General features: G+C 39.1%; 1 protein-coding gene across 3 annotated transcripts in view; it reads right to left on the bottom strand.

Moving 5' to 3' along the window:
* Positions 1-17,332, bottom strand: part of GAREM1 (GRB2 associated regulator of MAPK1 subtype 1) — a 222,205-nt gene that overhangs the window by 28,797 nt on the left and 176,076 nt on the right. The gene's annotated exons all lie outside the window — the stretch shown is intronic.

The raw sequence follows: 17,332 nt of genomic DNA, 5'->3' as shown, positions 1-17,332 counted from the left end.
TAATACTAAATTTAGACACTCCATTTCTCCTATAACATTTATGTGGTTAACAATAATAGGATGATGTTAGTTTAGACTTTTAAAAACACTTTTTTTCCCCCCTGAAGAACAAGGTACCTTGTATTCCTCAGTAAAATTTTGGGAAATACAGAAGAAAAACATAAGAAGAAAATAACACCCACGAGTCTGATGACTATGGTTAATGGTTTGATAAACATCCTTCTAGGTTTTTTTTCCTATGTATTCTACTATGCAGATAATTATTTTGGGACTTTAATTTTATCATTGTATCTTTTTCAATTATACAAATACTTCCATAAATACTAATGTAGAAAATACCTTTTGAACTACTAAAATTCTACTAATTTTTTACCTTTAAAGTTTTGCTAATTTTATTAAATTTTCTCAAGTTGGGACAAAGGATTTAAGAAATGTCTGTTCTCCTACTCTTTTATTTTACAAACTACTCACATTCATCAGAAGAATTATTAGAAAATACAGATACAAAAATGAGCAAAGTCTATACGACCTAACCAGTCACTAAAGATAACCTGCTAACAATTTTATAAAAATGGGAAGAAAAGACAAGATGGCAGAGTAGAAGGATGTGAGTGCAACTTCTTATGAAAACACCAAAATCACACCTAACTGCTGAATAACCACAGGCCAGAAAAACCACCCAAACATTGGTTCATATATACACTGGAATGCTACTCAGCCATTAAAAGGAATGAAATAATGCCATTTACAGCAACATGGATAGACATGGAAATTATACTAAATGAATTAAGTCAGACAAAGACAAATTATCATATGATATCACTTATACATGGAATCTAAAAAAAAAAAACCCTAACACAAATGAACTTATTTACAACACAGAAACAGACTTAAAGAACGAACTTATGGTTACCAGTAGGGAAGGGCTGGGGGTGAGGGGTTGGTCAATTGAGGGGGGTTCAGATTGACATGTGTACACTGCTATATTGAAAATGGATAACCAACAAGGACCTACTATACAGCACAGGGAACTCAGCTCAATATTCTGCAATAACTTAAGTGGGAAAAGAACTTAAAAAAGAGTAGATAGCATGTATATGTACAATTTAATCATTCTGCTGTACACTTAAAAGTAACACAAAATTGTTAATCAACTATTTTAATATAAAAATTAAAAATTCTTGAGTGATGTTTTAAGCAAAACTAATTTTACTATGCTTATTGCACCACTCAAACTCAAAAATTTAAATTCCTGTTCTAAAAAAAGAAACAAGTGTATTAGTCTATCTCAGGGATATTTATCAATATACATACAATTTTACTGCTATGCTTCTCACTGTAATTTGTCCATTTTCCTCTGCGTATACTCCATTAATATTAATACCGACCTAACATATTCCATTATATATGGATATGCCTTCATTTATTTGACCAATTCCCTACTGTTAGGCAGATGGGATTTCCCAATTTTTAACAATTATAAATAGTACTGCAATAAACATTTCACACTTTATTTCCTTAGGATAAAGTCTCAGAAACAGAATGCATGAACAAAGCTGTGTATATATTTGAAAGGTCTAATATGTGTTGCCTATTGTATTGGGTTGGCCAAAAAGTTTGTTCAGGTTTTTCTGTAAGATGTAATGACAAACCCAAATGAACTTTTTGGCCAGCCCAATACTTCAGGCGTGTTATGCGTGTGTGTGTGCTAAATCGGGAGTGTTACACATATTCATATTTCTACTTTATGAGCTTGTTTCCCCATACCCATGCTGACTAGGTTTAATGCCTACCAGTATTAAAGGTAAAGCATGTAACCTGCATTTATTTATGCTTGTGAAAATTTTTTGGTATTTATCAGGCTATTTAGAGTTTTTCTTTTGTGAACTGTCTCCTCCTATCCCTCACCCATTTTTCTACTGTGATGGTTGTCTTTTCAAGATTTATATATCTATTCATGGTTGCACTGGGTCTTGGCTGCTGTGCATGGCCTTTCTCTAGTTGCAGTGAGCAGGGGCTACTCTTTGTTGCGGTGCTTGGGCTCCTCATTGCGGTGGCTCCTCTTGTTGCCAGACCACAGGCTCCAGTAACTAAGGCATTTGGGCTCAGTAGTTGTGGTGGACCAGGCTTAGCTGCCCCAAGGCACATGGCTCTTCCTGGACCAGGGATGAACCTGTGTCCCCTACACTGGCAGGCGGACTCTTAACCGCTGGACCACCAGGGAAGCCCTGTGATGGTCATCTTATTGACTTCTTTTTATGCAATGTGAATGTCGTTTATGCTATATATTTCCTAATATGTTGCCTGAATTTCAATTCTATGGTTTAAGTATTAGGGTTTTTTTGGTTGTTTTAATGTAGCAAACATTTAAAAAGATTTCCTTTCTGAGTTCAATCTTGGGTGTTCTGCTCCTCCTTGTTGAGTAGATACAGATCAGTGGTTCGATGGAGGTGTGCTTTTGTCCCCTCCCCCACCTTCCTGGGTGTCCTGAGACATTCTAGATTTCCATGACTGTGAGGGTGCTATTTACATCTAGTGGAGAGAGACAAAGAATGGTGCTAAAAATGCTTACAAGGCACACGACAGCCCCCAGAGCAAAGATTCATCCAGTCCAATTTTCATGAGTGCTGAGGCTGAGAAATGCTGATATCATTAACCAATATTTTCTTCTGCTATTTTGATGGTTTCATTTATTAAATATTTATTTAACTTATTTACATAAAATTTACTTGGATTATTTAAGACAGGGCTCTAATTCCTAAATAGCTAACCTAATGTCCAGTACATTTCCAAATAACCATCCCTTTCATCTCAGATTTGAAGTGCCACATTTATCATATATTAAATTTATAAAACACATACATTCAAATGCATACATATATTTTTTCCTAATGACCTTTCTGCCTATTTTCACATCATAACAATGTTGTTTTAATTTCTATATCCCTATCATACATTTTGAGATCTGATAACAACAGCCCTCACTTGCGGTTATTCTGATTCAAAGTTTTTGGATAGAAAGAGAAAACAGAATCAAAGTCAAAAGTCAAGTAGCAGGCTGAGAGAAAATATTTCCAGTGTATATCACAGAAAAGGAACTAATATTCCTAATACATAAACAGCTGTTTAAAAAATGACCCCAAACCCTCCAGAAAAACAGAAATGTCATGAAAAATCAACCCACTAAAAAGATGCATAATGGAAAAGATGCATCTATGGAAAGATGTTCAACTTCTCTCACAACCAGAGAAGTGTCAACTACAATTACACTGAGATATCATTTCTCACCTAGAATACTGATAAATATTCAGAAGCTTGACACTGCACTCAGTTGGTAAAGCTATGGGGAAATAGGCACTCTAGTTCACAGCTGGTGGAAATGCAACATAGTAGAAGCCCAGGGGCAGGGAATTTGGCAATATTTAACCAAACTATTCATGCATTTATCCTTCCACTCAGCAATGCTACTTTTAGGAATTTACCCCAAAGATATTTCTCCAACAGTATGAAAATACACATATACAAGGTTATTCACTATAGCATTATTTGTGTTTGTAAAAAAATATTGGAATCTATTTAAGTGCCCAAACATTGACAATTGATTGAATAAACTAAGGTACACACATGAACTGATGTTATGTGAGAAAGAAAGAGGTTAGTTAGTTCAATGAATCGGTATGGAATGACTTCCAGAATAGACTAAGTTTAAAAAAAAAAAAAAAGCAAAGAACATGAAAATGTATAAGGTATACCACCATCTTGTTTAAGAAAGAAGGAAAAGTAGTATACATATATTTCTGCCTTTTTTTTTTTTAAAGGAACATAAGAAAAATAAGCCAGAAAACAATGTAATTGGTTACTTCCAGGAGGGAGGGGAGTGAGGAACCTGGGGGAAGGGACAGGGCAAGTGACACCTCTATGAGTAAACCATGCTATCGAGTTTCAACTGTTAGAAAGTGGGCCAATGGTCTACATATTAAAAAGAATAATAATAAAATTAACAAGAAATTAAACAAAAACTGAATGCAAATGGAAATAGATGAACCCAACTGTATTTTAAATGAATAAACTAATAGCCCTGGAGACAGAGAAATAATCAAAGTGACTGTGGAACACTGACTATATAGTGCCAGTAGGGAAAACAAAAGACCGACCAAAATTGTGTTCTTTTTAGTAGATTTGTTTTGCATGGAGGTATAGGGACAGTGAATCTCAAACTACTTTACATGTGTTGTAGGATTGAAGAAATGAGTAAATGTGTCCATAGTTTGGGAGTTTTCACTGTGGCAGGGGAGAGAGAAGTATGGAATTGAGAAAAGCAAGAAAGAACTCCATGGCGCTGGACTGGAATTGAAGGCATTCGTATGAACTCATAATTTTAAGAACACACACACACAAACACACATGACTCAGCTTTGTCCTTTCAAAGAGATTACAAGCAAAGACTCCCACTATCACCATTCCTCATTAAAAGGAACCAGGGCTCCTGGAATAAGTGACTGATTCCAAGGCTAGGGTAAGAAAGATACAAGATGAGCTGGGAATGTTCTGTTGTGCTGGGAAGTAAAGAAATGCTCTTAAGATGATGGAATTCTGTCAGAAGGATACAGGAACCAGCCTCAATTAGCCCCCATTGGTCCACATTGTTAACAAAAAGATGAATGAATGAAAAAAATGAATGGGGGAAAATCTGACAAATGTAGAGAAGTGGTGGGACTGGAAAAATTATAATTTTGTACTTATTACAGTAAAGATTATATGCTAGAATCATTAGTGATTACTGAATTTATAGAAGTTTGATTAAAGAAATAGTAATGAGCAAGATCTTAAAATGTCTTTGTCCAGAAGCTTATTAATTGCCAGAGGAGGAAAAGTAATTGTAGAGGGTAGAAACAAGTGATAAAATCTAAACTCACCAAAAAGTGTATTTCCTGTGGGTGTGATTCCCTGAGAAGGTCAGAACCTCACTCACGTAACATTTCACCTACAAGGGCATTCATTAATGGAATCTACTCATGAGGAAATATCAGACAAACCCCAAGTGAGAAATATTCTGTAAAATATCTAGTGTGTATTCTTAAAAACATCCATGTGATGAAAAACAAAGAAAAGTTGAAGAACTGTTCCAGATTAAAGTGAAAGACAGAAATGAAAAGTAAATGTAATACATGATTCTGGAATGAATTCTGTACTGAAAGAAAAAAATGCTATAAAGTACTATATTGGGACACTTGGCAAAGTTAGAATATAGACTGTAAATAAAAGTACTGTTATCAATGCACTGTGCTTACATAAGAAAATACCCTTATTCTTCAGAAATATACACTGATTATTAAGGGTCCAAGGGCATAAGGTATATAATTCATTCTTGAATGGTTCAGAAAAGTGTAAGTTATACATTTATATGTATATGCATATACATATATATATATATGTGTGTGTGGGCATACAGAATGATAAAACAAGTGTGCAAAATGCTAAGAGCTGGTGAATCGAAAGTGGTTAGGGAGATCTTATATTACTCCTGCAACAATTCTTTAAGACAGAAGTTATTTAAAAACTTCAAAGAAAATATGACAACAGGAAATTTTAGATATTTTTTTTAGAAATTAATCTATTTCTCCAGATGAACTTTATTTTTGGCTGTGCCGAGTCTTCACTGGTGTGTGGGCTTTTTTCCCCCCTAGTATCAGCGAGCAGGGGCTAAACTCTAGCTCTGGTGCACAGGCTTCTCATTGCAGTGGCTTCTCTTGTTGCAGAGCATGGCCTCTAGGGCACGTGGGCTCTAGAGCACAGGTTCAGTAGTTGTGGCACGTGGGCTTAGCTGTTCTGCAGCAGGTAGGATCCTCCAGGACCAAAGACTGAATCTGTCTCCTGCATTAGAGCCACCCCCCGTGAACCTCAGAATCATCCTGTCCATGGTTTGCATTGGTAATTCTATTGGAAGCACATCTACATGGTGTTTTTTTGATAAGAAGTAACATCATGATAGGCATATTTCCAAAGTCACATGAAAACTTTCATCATGTATTCAGATCTTTTATTTCCCTCATTGGTATTTAAGTCTGCCTTTGTTATCAATCCCTGAGTATTACTGTTCATTTGTGTTGTTAAATATGCTTTGTTGATATTCTGTGTCCAATAATCTTATTGTAATAGTTTTCCCAGTTCATTTTCTTGGGATTCCTAGGTGATTATTTTTTATGCAAACAAAAATATTTTTTTTCATTTTTAAAGTTTTCATCCTTTCTCCTCATAACAGAGTGGTGGTGGTGAGAGTGTCATTTCAGATTTTAATGTGAATATCACTTGTGTTTTAACATCAACTATGAGAAATCTGTCAGTTTGAAATGGATATTTAAAAAAATCATTATTACTGATTTGTCTTTCCAATTCTAGTTTTCCAAAAGTTTCTACAAAGAAACTAAATTTTATTTTTTACCAAATGCTGTTTCTATATCCAATAAGATAGTCACATGTTTAAGTTTTGATGTATGGATTTTATAACAGTGTATTTCCAAATATTAAAACAACCCTGTGTTGTGCTTAGTCATTCAGTCGTGTCTGACTCTTTGTGACCCCATGGACTGTAGCCCGCCATGCTCCTCTGTCCATGGGGATTCTCCAGGCAAGAATACTGGAGTGGGCTAGCATTCCCTCCTCCAGGGGATCTTCACAACCCAGGGATCGAACCCAGGTCTCCCACATTGTAGGTGGATTCTTTACCAGCTGAGCCACCAGGGAAGCCCCAAAACAACACTGCATGAATCTCCTAAACAGCATTTGATCTATATGTGATGTACTGGGTTGGCCAAAAACTTTGCTCGAGATTTCCACTGCATCTTATGGAAAACTCCAATGAACTTTTTGGCCAACCCACTATCAATCACAGGTGAGATTAGCCTACAGTTCTATTTTATCTTTATCATGTTTTAGTATCAGGCTTAAATTAAGCCTGAGATGGATTTTTTTTCTTGTATGTTAACAAAGCATCTTGGGTAAAGTGACTGACATTATTCATATTGCTTAATGGGTAGTAATCATTATGTTCTTAGAGAACTAAGTAGTAAGAATCCTTGTAAATAATTTCTCACACATTCTAGGTCATCTTTACATAATTTTAACCTTGGGCAAAAGCAGTTTGTCAGTTAACAGTAGTGCTATAAAAAAATAAACAGTTCTGTTGTCTCTGGCCAGGAATTATTCTGGAGGAGGCATTATTAGCACATAAATGGCAGAACAATATTGCTTTTAACAGGAGTTCAGGCTCCAAAGGTTTAAGATCCATTTTAGGGGACTCAGATAAGTTTTATAATTATTTTTTGACAAGAACTCAACCTAACTGTGTGTATTTTTAGACTCAGCATTCACGTGGCCACTTCTGTATACTGGAGTAAGTTTAGGAATTTAAATCAGTAACAAATAAATAAAATTTAACTTTTACTTGGAATACTTTCAGATTTGTAGGAAAGTTGCAAAGATGGTACAGAGAGTTCCTGTATACACTTCACCTAGCTGCTTCTATTAACATCTTATAAACCATGGCACACTATCAAACTAAGAAATGAACACTGGTGTAGTCTACTAACTACATTTTAAGCTTTATTTGGATTTCACTGAATTTTTCAACAAAGGTCCTTTTTCTGTTTCCAGACCAAACCGGGACACCATATTGCACCCAGTTCTCTGTTCTGTGAATTTCTTGAACTTGCCTTGTTTCTTTATGATCTTGACAGTTTCCTCCTGATTTTACAAATAAAGTTTTATTAGGACATTGCTACGCCCATTTGTTTCTGCATGGTCTGTGGCTGCCTTCACTCTCCACTGGCAATGTTGAGTAGCTGCAACAGAGACTGTATGGCCTGCAAGCTCCGAACTATTCACTCTTTGTCCCTTTAAGGAAAAAGTCTGCCGACCCCTGGTGATGAATAAATGAACCGCAGCCTTAGAAAGGAAATGGCCAGAGTACTCCAGTACTCTTGCCTGGAAAATCCCACGGACGGAGGAGCCTGGTAGGCTACAGTCCATGGGGTCACAAAGAGTCGGACATGACTGAGCAACTTCACTCAGCCTTAGGAAATTAATTGGTACAATACTATCAATGGTACAATACTAACAACTAAGCTACAACATGAGTTTAATCCTGTTTACTGTTGAGTAACCTTAGAAAACGTTTTGCCATTTTGTTTTATTTATTTATTATTTTTGGCTGCGCTGGATCTTCATTGTGGTGCTTGGGCTCTCCAGCTGTGGCACTTGGGCTTAGCTGTCGTGTGGGATCTTAGCTCTCCAATCAGGGACTGAACCCAGGTCCCTTGCACCGGAAGGCGAATTCTTAACATTGGACACACTGGACCACCAGGGAAGTCCTGTGTTTTACCTTTCTGAGTTTCAGTTTCCTCATCTGGAAAATGAGAACACCATCAGCTACTTCTCAAGCTTAATTACTGTAGGTAAACAACTTCCCACAGTGGTAAGCTCTCAGTAACTCAATAACTGTTATTATTACTTTTATTAACAGTTTTAATTCTCATAATTGTTTCACCTTGCCTTTCACATCTCTGTATTTTCAAGTTGTTTTCTGTTTTTATGAAGTACCGCTTTCAAGCCCAAACCACTATCTCTAAGCATTATCTTTTCTTCTGTACTAAAGAACTGCTCAAATTTTTATTGAATGTGTTATCCCGGAATAAAACTTAATGTCAGAATAGGGCCTGAAATATCATTACAGTTACATCCCAAAGGAAGTGAACATGTTGAAATGATTCATAATACACTGTTTTAGGATAAACTGGTCTCCAACAAGCTCAGATGCAGTGCTGTACTTCCTTTTTATTGGAACTTGGTAAAATAAAAACTTGGCAGTCTATCCATTTGGATCAGGTTGGAGACAGGGATGTTGAGAGGAAGGATTCTCACGAGATGTGACACACACTCACACACACACACACACACACGTTCACTCATACAACAAACTGTCTCCAGGGAACAGACAGGGAGCCAACAGTGCTTCTCAAATATGAGGGAAGAAGAAGAAGAAACATCTCTTTCTAGCTTCTAGAGTCAGTAACTTTGGTACTGACTATTTTTCCTTATTTACCTTTATAAACATACACCTTCCAGGATGAAAAAATCATAGATCTGGTGAGTACTGCACACCAAATGAAACTGAAAGAGGATGTCCACATGGTTTGTGAGACAGAATTCACACAGATTAAACAGATCAAAACCATCTTCTGTAAATGTCACGCTCCGGGCGCACGCAACAGTTTTGTCTACAGATTCCTGTATGTCTGTACTTCGAAAGGAAGTTACTCCTACTGCCATACATAAAAATGCGTAACATATGTGCACACAATCTGTGATTCCAAGCTTCCAACTCTGATGTCACTGTTCACGCTGGCAATTAGCTCTGCATGTATCAGGAGACTAGCATACTGACCGATCTTGTGGTCACCGTCAGTGACAGAGGAAGGGGCTCATAAGTAAGTGTTTTTCCTTTGGCAGCTGAGCCAAACAATCTCCTCTGCTTTCTATAGATGTGATTTATTTGCATAATTTCTTTAATTTTTTTTTTTAATAGCAAAAGAAACAGTGCGTTCTGTCTTAAGTGCTTGGGTATGCGTGCCTGGTTAACATTCCCAGTTTCAATGTTTCCTGAGAGGAAGTCATTCAAAGTGTGTTATCTAAACAACTCTAATAGGTCTAATCCAGGAAACTATCAGGGTTTCACTGTTCATAACACCATTCAGAGTTAATACCCCAGGGTCAAGCAACATTTAAAATCACTGATGTAAAATTTTACACACACACACACACACTCTCTCTCTCCCCCCTCTCTCTTCTGTCTCTCTGGCTCTGTCAACAGGCAACTTTCCCCCTAAGAACAGTCCTTTTAGAGACTGACATGGAATAGAGGTTAAAATCGCAACTCTTGAAAAAAAAAAAAAAAAATCAGGATTGATCTGATTGATATTTGGTTAAAGAGACAATATTAGATCAAAATTAGATCTTTTCCTCCCCAAACTTCAGTTTTTATAACTCTTTTTCTATGGCAAAATGGCAGAAAATGAGAAGCAAAGGGCATCAAGAGTTAAGACAAATGTCAATCCTGAGTGTTTTATTTTTTTAAACAGGAAATAGGGCAAGGATGACAAGTACAATGGCCATGATTTAACTTGTGACGGCGCAAAGGAGGGCCTGCCAACCGGTATTTTTTCAGAGGAGGTCTCGAAACCGCAGATGACAAAAAAAGCACTGGGCTGTCTTCAAACACTGAAATAATTAGCCTCACCATTGTATCTAATTTTACCGTTCTGAATGACTCTTGAAAATAAATGACATCTGACTCACGGTAAGGAAAAGATGTGATTTTTAAAAACTGGAAATTACAAATAAAAATTGGCTACCTCTAAATTCATTCACTCTTCATTTTTAAAATTCATTCTTACATCTGACAAAATTCAGGCTGCACAGTGATTGATAATTTCTGATCTCTCTGAAATGTAGCCAAGAAAAAGGCAGTGAAATAAAGGCCTCTGGGCAGCCAAAAAGATGTGACATGAGGGCTTACGGAAAAGGCTTTAAGGACCTTAATTTAGAGTACTTACTCCTATCTAACTAAACTCTACCCAACTTGGTTACCAGTTTCCAACCCACTGCAGAACAGAAGTGGTCATTGAAACTGGAAATACGGACTCTTAAAGCAGATATTCTAACAGACATAAGAGGCAACAAACAATTTAAATGAGACCATAAATCACCTAATTCTTAGGGTATGGGGTCTTTCCATTTAAAGGTAAAACTATAACCACCCGGAGATGGGAATGAGTTTAAATGTTGTTCAAGTACTTCTCTTTTGGATGACAGAAAGTGCAATCCATTTCAAGAAACTCAAAGAAAATTACAGTCATTTTGCACAGGATTTTTGTTATAATTCAGTTACCCTCAGAGCTAATTTTGCTACCCTAAAATTAATCATGCTCCAAAGGTTCCAGAAGAGGTAGAAAAATGTCATAGCAAATGAGCCTTACCCATTAAAAAAAAAAATCACAGGGGGAAAACACCTGTCTGACATCATTAGAAACTTACAACATGAGAAGGATTCCTTTTCTGAATGGTCAAGACAGAAACTAGGACTGGGATTGTAAACTAGGAATGATGTGACCACCATGACTGATCTATACTCTTAATACGATAAAACAAAACAACCAAAAAACTCAGAACTCAGTTCCACTATTTTGTATTACTTTACAGGAAGACCATAGCATGGTCCATATACCCAGGGTAAAGTCTAGCCATAAGCTATTCTGCCTTTTAAAAGACAAACACAGGACTTCCTTGGTGGTTCAGTGGTTAAGAATCCGCCCGCCAAGGCAGGGGGCAGGGGCTTGATCCCTGGTCTGGGAAGATCTCACACGCCAAGGAGCAACCAAGCCTGTGTGCCACAACAAAAACCCAGTGCAGCCAAAATTAAATAAATAAATTTATTTGAAAAAGTAAAGATAAACATGATCGGAAAGATGGCAGGGAGTAAAATAATTATGAGAAGGGTTAGAATCAAGAGCAGCCCAAACCTTCTCCATGAATGTATTTTCAAGGCCTTGTCTGTAGTGTGTTCTAAGATGAGTTGAGGAAGTAACATGACATATGCTTAATTTGTTAGCTATCTTACATATGGAAACAAAATACGGTCTAACCGGCTGGCAGAGGAGGAAGATCTTTATTTCTTCAGCACTTTTTCAGATGGAAACATTAAAAAGGGGAACGAATACATTAAGATAAAAAGCACATAGACTGCCTCAAGTCAATGGCTTGGGGGGAAAGCTGGCTGATTCTCAGTAAGTTAAAAGCCTTGGAAAACATCCAAGGTTCAGCATCAAGTTGCAGGAATCATCTTAAACTTTAGAACTCTTGCTTATTGATTCAGTGGTGCATTCTGGCCACTTCCTTGTATCTTCACCACTGCTTCAAGCAACAACCCACCTTGTTTCTCTGTGGATAATGGTTGATACTTAAAAAAAGGCTGGGTTAATATGTTACACTAGCATTTTTGAAGGGGTTCATTTTGACACATGCTATCTAATTAGAAACTGCATTCGGTGCTGACAGAAAACATCAAGTGAACTAGTAGGATTTGATTTTTGAAATATAGCAATATGCTCAGGAATGAAGTAAGTTCTTAAAAATTGGCAGATGTAACATTCACAAAAGTTGCCAAATGCTGTGTGTCAGACCATCAACATTTTAGATACAAAAGGCAGAAGGATTTGGCTTGGCAATAATTATTAAATACATCTATTTATAATTTTTTTTTAAGAAAATGAATTTATCGTGCAAGCTATTGTGTCTATGTGAAAGGATCTTCTGAGCATTGTCATGGGCCTTATCTCAGATCTACAGACAGAATGCGAGGGAGTAAAAAAGAAGACTGGATTGAATTAGGGGACCAGGCTTTGCAGCTAAGTCACTTTGTGGTTTTGTATGAAGTCAGCTGACATCTGTTTCTTAGTTTTCCTATTTATTAAAAGAAGGAGTGGGATGGGGCGATATATAAGGGCCTTTCCAGATCTAACATTTGATGATGATCAAAACTCGGAGTCTATAAATTTCCTAGTCCTGCTGGATTATTTATGATGGTGTATCACTTTATTCTTGGTCATGTTCCTTAGCACTGAGAAACCTAGCTGTCACTCAAGTTCTCTGAACCTTAAATGATTTTATTTTCCCTATTAAAAAAAAAAGATGATCCTGGGGCTTCCCTGGTGGCTCAGTGGTGGAGAATCCACCTGCCGCTGCAGGAGACACCCATTGGACTCCTGGTCTGAGCAGATCCCGCATGCTGCAGAAACGCTAGGCCCATGTGCCACAACGACTGAGGCTGCTCTAAAGCCGGGAGCTGCCGCAGCTACTGGAGGCCGCGCCATGAGAAGCTCCAACTACAGAGCGGCCCTGGCTTGCCGCAACGAGAGAAAAGCCCACGGAGCAATGAGGACCCAGCACAGCCAAAAAGAACTGAGTGACACACAAGATAAGACACTGAAACCCGTGCCGGAAACAGCTGCCAAACCCAGTTCTGAGGAGCTGTTACCCGGGTGACAGGACTGTCAGCGGAGCTCTGACCCAGCCCACAGGGAATGGTTCTTGCGAGGTCTGTGCGGGCTCAAGTGGTGACTGTGCTCCACACTGGATCGAGATGTCACAGTTCCTGAGGTGGGGCACTTTGCCCAGCGGAGACAGTGCAAACTTATTATTCTGCCTCCAGGGAAATCTATGCTGCAATGGCTGCGATCTTGGACTTCACTAACTGGAATGAAAAGAGCAACGTTACAGCATCCAGGTTAGCGTGTCCCGGCCCCCTCAGACTGGAGAGGAGCAGTTCGAATGTGGGAAGCTTCTGCGCGCCAGTACTGAAGTCAAGATGCCTCTTCCCCAGTTAAGGAGAGCTGCAAGCTACCCACTGCTAAGTCCAAGGCTGCCCTTTCTTCTCGCTCTCTGCAAATGTCACAGAAAAGACAGAACTTACAAGACTTAGCTTTAGTCTTATTTTGATGGGAGAAAAATACATGCGTGTGGAAATTTCTTATCATTACTGGGCTGGGTTTGCGAGGCTGGGAGACAGTTTAAATAATTCACTAGGTACTGGCACGTGTGTTCTGGCATAAGAAGGCTCCAGAAAAGTATTTGAGGTGAAAGGGTGTTCAGAAACACCAACAACGTATGTGCTGTGTTCTCAACATTCGGTCACAGGGTATAAAGTGCTAAATAAAGGGCGAGTGAAATCATCTGTGTTAAGAAATTTTTTTTTCAGATGTGAAACTTCACTTAGTTGGATTTTATGTTTTGAATCAGGGGTTGTCAAACTTTTTCTTACAGGGCCAGTGAGTAATCATTTCAGGCTTGTGGGCCATACTGTCTCTGTTGCAACTACTGGACTCAAACTGTTACCTTGTGGAAGCAGCCACAGACAACAGGGAGTGCAGGGGGATGGCTGTGTTCTAATAAAACTTTATTTACAAAACAGGTGTCTTGCCCTAAGACTATAGGTAGCCAGCCCCTACATGAGACACTTACTTGCAAAGCATGTGTGCTTTACTGCATTGCTTCATGTAATCCTTATGAAAAATCTATGAGGTGGGGCGTTGTTGCTGTTCTTCAGGCACTCGGTCATGTACAACTCTTTGCTACCCCATGGACTGCAGCACCCCAGGCTTCCCTGTCCTTCACTATCTGCTGGAGCTTGCTCAAACTCATGTCCATTGAGTTGGTGATGCCATTCAACCATCTGTCCTTTGTCATCCCTTTTTCCTCCGGCCTTCTGTCTTTCACAGCATCAGGGTCTTCCAGTGAGTCGGGTCTTCGCAGCAGGTGGCCAAAGTATTGAAGCTTCAGCTTCAGCATCAGTCCTTCCAATGAATATTTACGGCTGATTGCCTTTAGGATGGACTGGTTGAATCTCCTTGCTGTCCAAGGGACTCTCAAGAGTCTTCTCCAACACCACAGTTAGAAAGCCTTCTTTATGGTCCAACTCTCACATCCATACATGACTACTGGAAAAACCATAGCTTTGACTACATGGACCTTTGTCAGCAAAGTAATGTCTCTGCTTTATAAAGCAGAGAAAATACACTGTCTAGGTTTGTTGTAGCTTTTCTTCCAAAGAGCAAGCATCTTTTAATTTTATGGCTGCAGTCACCATCTGCCATGATTTTGGAGCCCAAGAAAATAAAGTCTGTCACTGTTTCCATTGTTTCCCCACTATTTGAGATGAAGTGATGGGACCAGATGCCATGATCTTAGTTTTCTGAATGTTGAGCTTTAAACCAACTTTTTCACTCTCCTCTTTCACTTTCACCAAGAGACTCTTTAGCTCTTCTTTGCTTTCTGCCATAAGGGTGGTGTCATCTGAGGTTATTGATATTTCTCCCGGGAATCTTGATTCCAGCTTGTGTTTCATCCAGCCCAGTGTTTCTCATGATGTACTCTGCATATAAGTAAATAAGCAGGGTGACAATATACAGCCTTGATGCACTGCTTTCCCAATTTTGAATCAGTCCATTGTTCCATGTCTGGTTCTAACTGTTGCTTCTTGACCTGCATACAGGTTTCTCAGGTAAGGTGATCTGATATTCCCATTTAAGAATTTGCCACAGTTTGTTGTGATCCACACAGTCAAAAGTTTTAACATAGTCAATGAAGCAGAAGCAGATATTTTTCTGGAATTCTCTTGCTTTTTCCATGATCCACTGGATGTTGACAATTTGATCTCTGATCCCTCTGCCTTTTTTAAATTCAGCTAGTACATCTGGAAGTTCTTGGTTCACATACTGTTGAAGCCTAGCTTGGAGGATTTTGAGCATGACCTTGCTAGCACATGAAATGAGTGCAATTGCGCGGTAGTTTGAACATTCTTTGGGATTGGAATGAAAACTGACATTTTTCCAGTCCACGGTCACCACTGAGTTTTCCAAATTGTCTGGCATATTGAGTGCAGCACTTAGACAGCATCATCTTTTAGGATCTGAAATAGCTCAACTGGAATTCCATCACCTCCACTAACTTTGTTTGCAGTGATGCTTCCTAAAGTCCACTTAACTTCACACTCCAGGCTGTCTGGCTCTAGGTGAGTGATCACACCATCGTGGGTATCTGGGTCATGAAGTTCTTTTTTGTATAGTTCTTCTGTGTATTCTTGCCACCTCTTCCTAATTTCTTCTGTTTCTGCTAGGTCCATACTGTCTCTCCTTTACTGTGTCCTTCTTTGCATGAGATGTTCCCGTGGTATCTCCCGTATTTTGCGAATTTTGCAGGTGATGGCACTGGGTCCTATGACCTGCCCGTGGTCATGGTCAGTGTCTGGACCTCAGCGCTGAATCCAGAGCCTGAGCTACACTACCCGGTCTGACGTGCCCTTTAGATCATGACACCTCGTTTAAAGAAAGTAGGACTGAAAACTGTCGGTGCTGCTATGTTTCTCATTGAAGCACAGAGGAATGAGGCTTCGGTTGGGAATGACCAATTCAGAGATAAGACATCTTCTGACTTTGAAAGTAAACATGAGAACAGAGACAGTTGACGAAAAAACTAAAAGAGGTAATTAAGAAAATGCCTATCTCAGTTAGACACAAGTAGGCAGGAAAATGGGTAAACAAAAACAAGATTCTCACCATGGAAACCAAAAGCTGGATGTTATTAATAGAGAGAAAAAGTGATGAATGAGGCAGGTGACTGCTGTTCTTAAAACACTGAATGCCATTAGCTTAGGAGGGGCTGGAGGAAACAGACAAAATGATCAGCAAGCAGTTACCTGCCGACATAGTCTTTCATTTTCTTGACCTACTCATCTCCCATTTTCTGTTCCCCCCACCTTGGTTGCCGACTCAAAAAGGCGTATTTAGATGTGAAGAGACAGCTACTCCTGTCATTTCCTATGTTACTGCCTCAAATTTAATCCCAAGCATTCTACATTCTATCGCTGCTCCTTGTCTGCACCTCGCTTTCTTAACCCACATTGGAAGTCTCTTAACTTCATCAGGATCTCCAAGATCCCATTGATCGTATCCATACTTCCTTACCCAGTGAAAAGTTCACGGCTCATTGCTACCTGCCACTCCTGGGCACTTCATCCATGCCTTCGCTGACCTCTGTTACTCTACTTGGTAAAGCCTGACTCAGACGAAACCCAACTTACCTGCTGAAGATGGCTGGAAGGAAAAGAAGCTGGTGCTAAGTAATTTCACTTGAAATTTATTTTGACAGAACCCTGGGACCATCCTACTACGCTTCCCTGGTTAACTGCTTTCTGGGTCTCTGAGCTGATTATCATTTCCTTCCTCTCAAAGCCTCCAAAGACTCCCATTTTACTAAATGTAATGGTTAGTTCCCAGTCCTTATCTAATTCCATCACTAGCCATCGGACACAAGTGCCCATTCTTCTCTGAAACATTATCGTCCTCTGGCTGCCGGGGTCTCACGTGCTCAACTGTCTTTCTACCAATTACTCCTTTCTGTCTCCTCTAGACCCCAGGGCTGGAGAGCTCCAGGGATTGTTTCTCAGATCTCCACTCTTCATCTAGTCTCTAGGTTAGGGGTTCTCAACCTTGGTGGTCTGGATGCTTCTGCTCGATAATGCTTTGTTATGGGGCCTGTCCTGTGACATTTATCAGTATCCTCGTTCTCTGTTACTAGATACCAGTAGCCCCTGTCCCTTCCCCAAGCTGTGACAGTCAAAATTGTATCCAAACACTGTTAGCTGTCCCTGGGAGGGTGTGGGGTGGGTCACCCTCAGTTGAGATGTAGGTGAACTCAGCCCCATGGCTTCAAATGCCATCGA

Source organism: Dama dama, chromosome 27 (assembly GCF_033118175.1).
Source record: "Dama dama isolate Ldn47 chromosome 27, ASM3311817v1, whole genome shotgun sequence".
NCBI lineage: Eukaryota > Metazoa > Chordata > Mammalia > Artiodactyla > Cervidae > Dama > Dama dama.
This window is presented reverse-complemented; position numbering and strand designations above follow the sequence as displayed.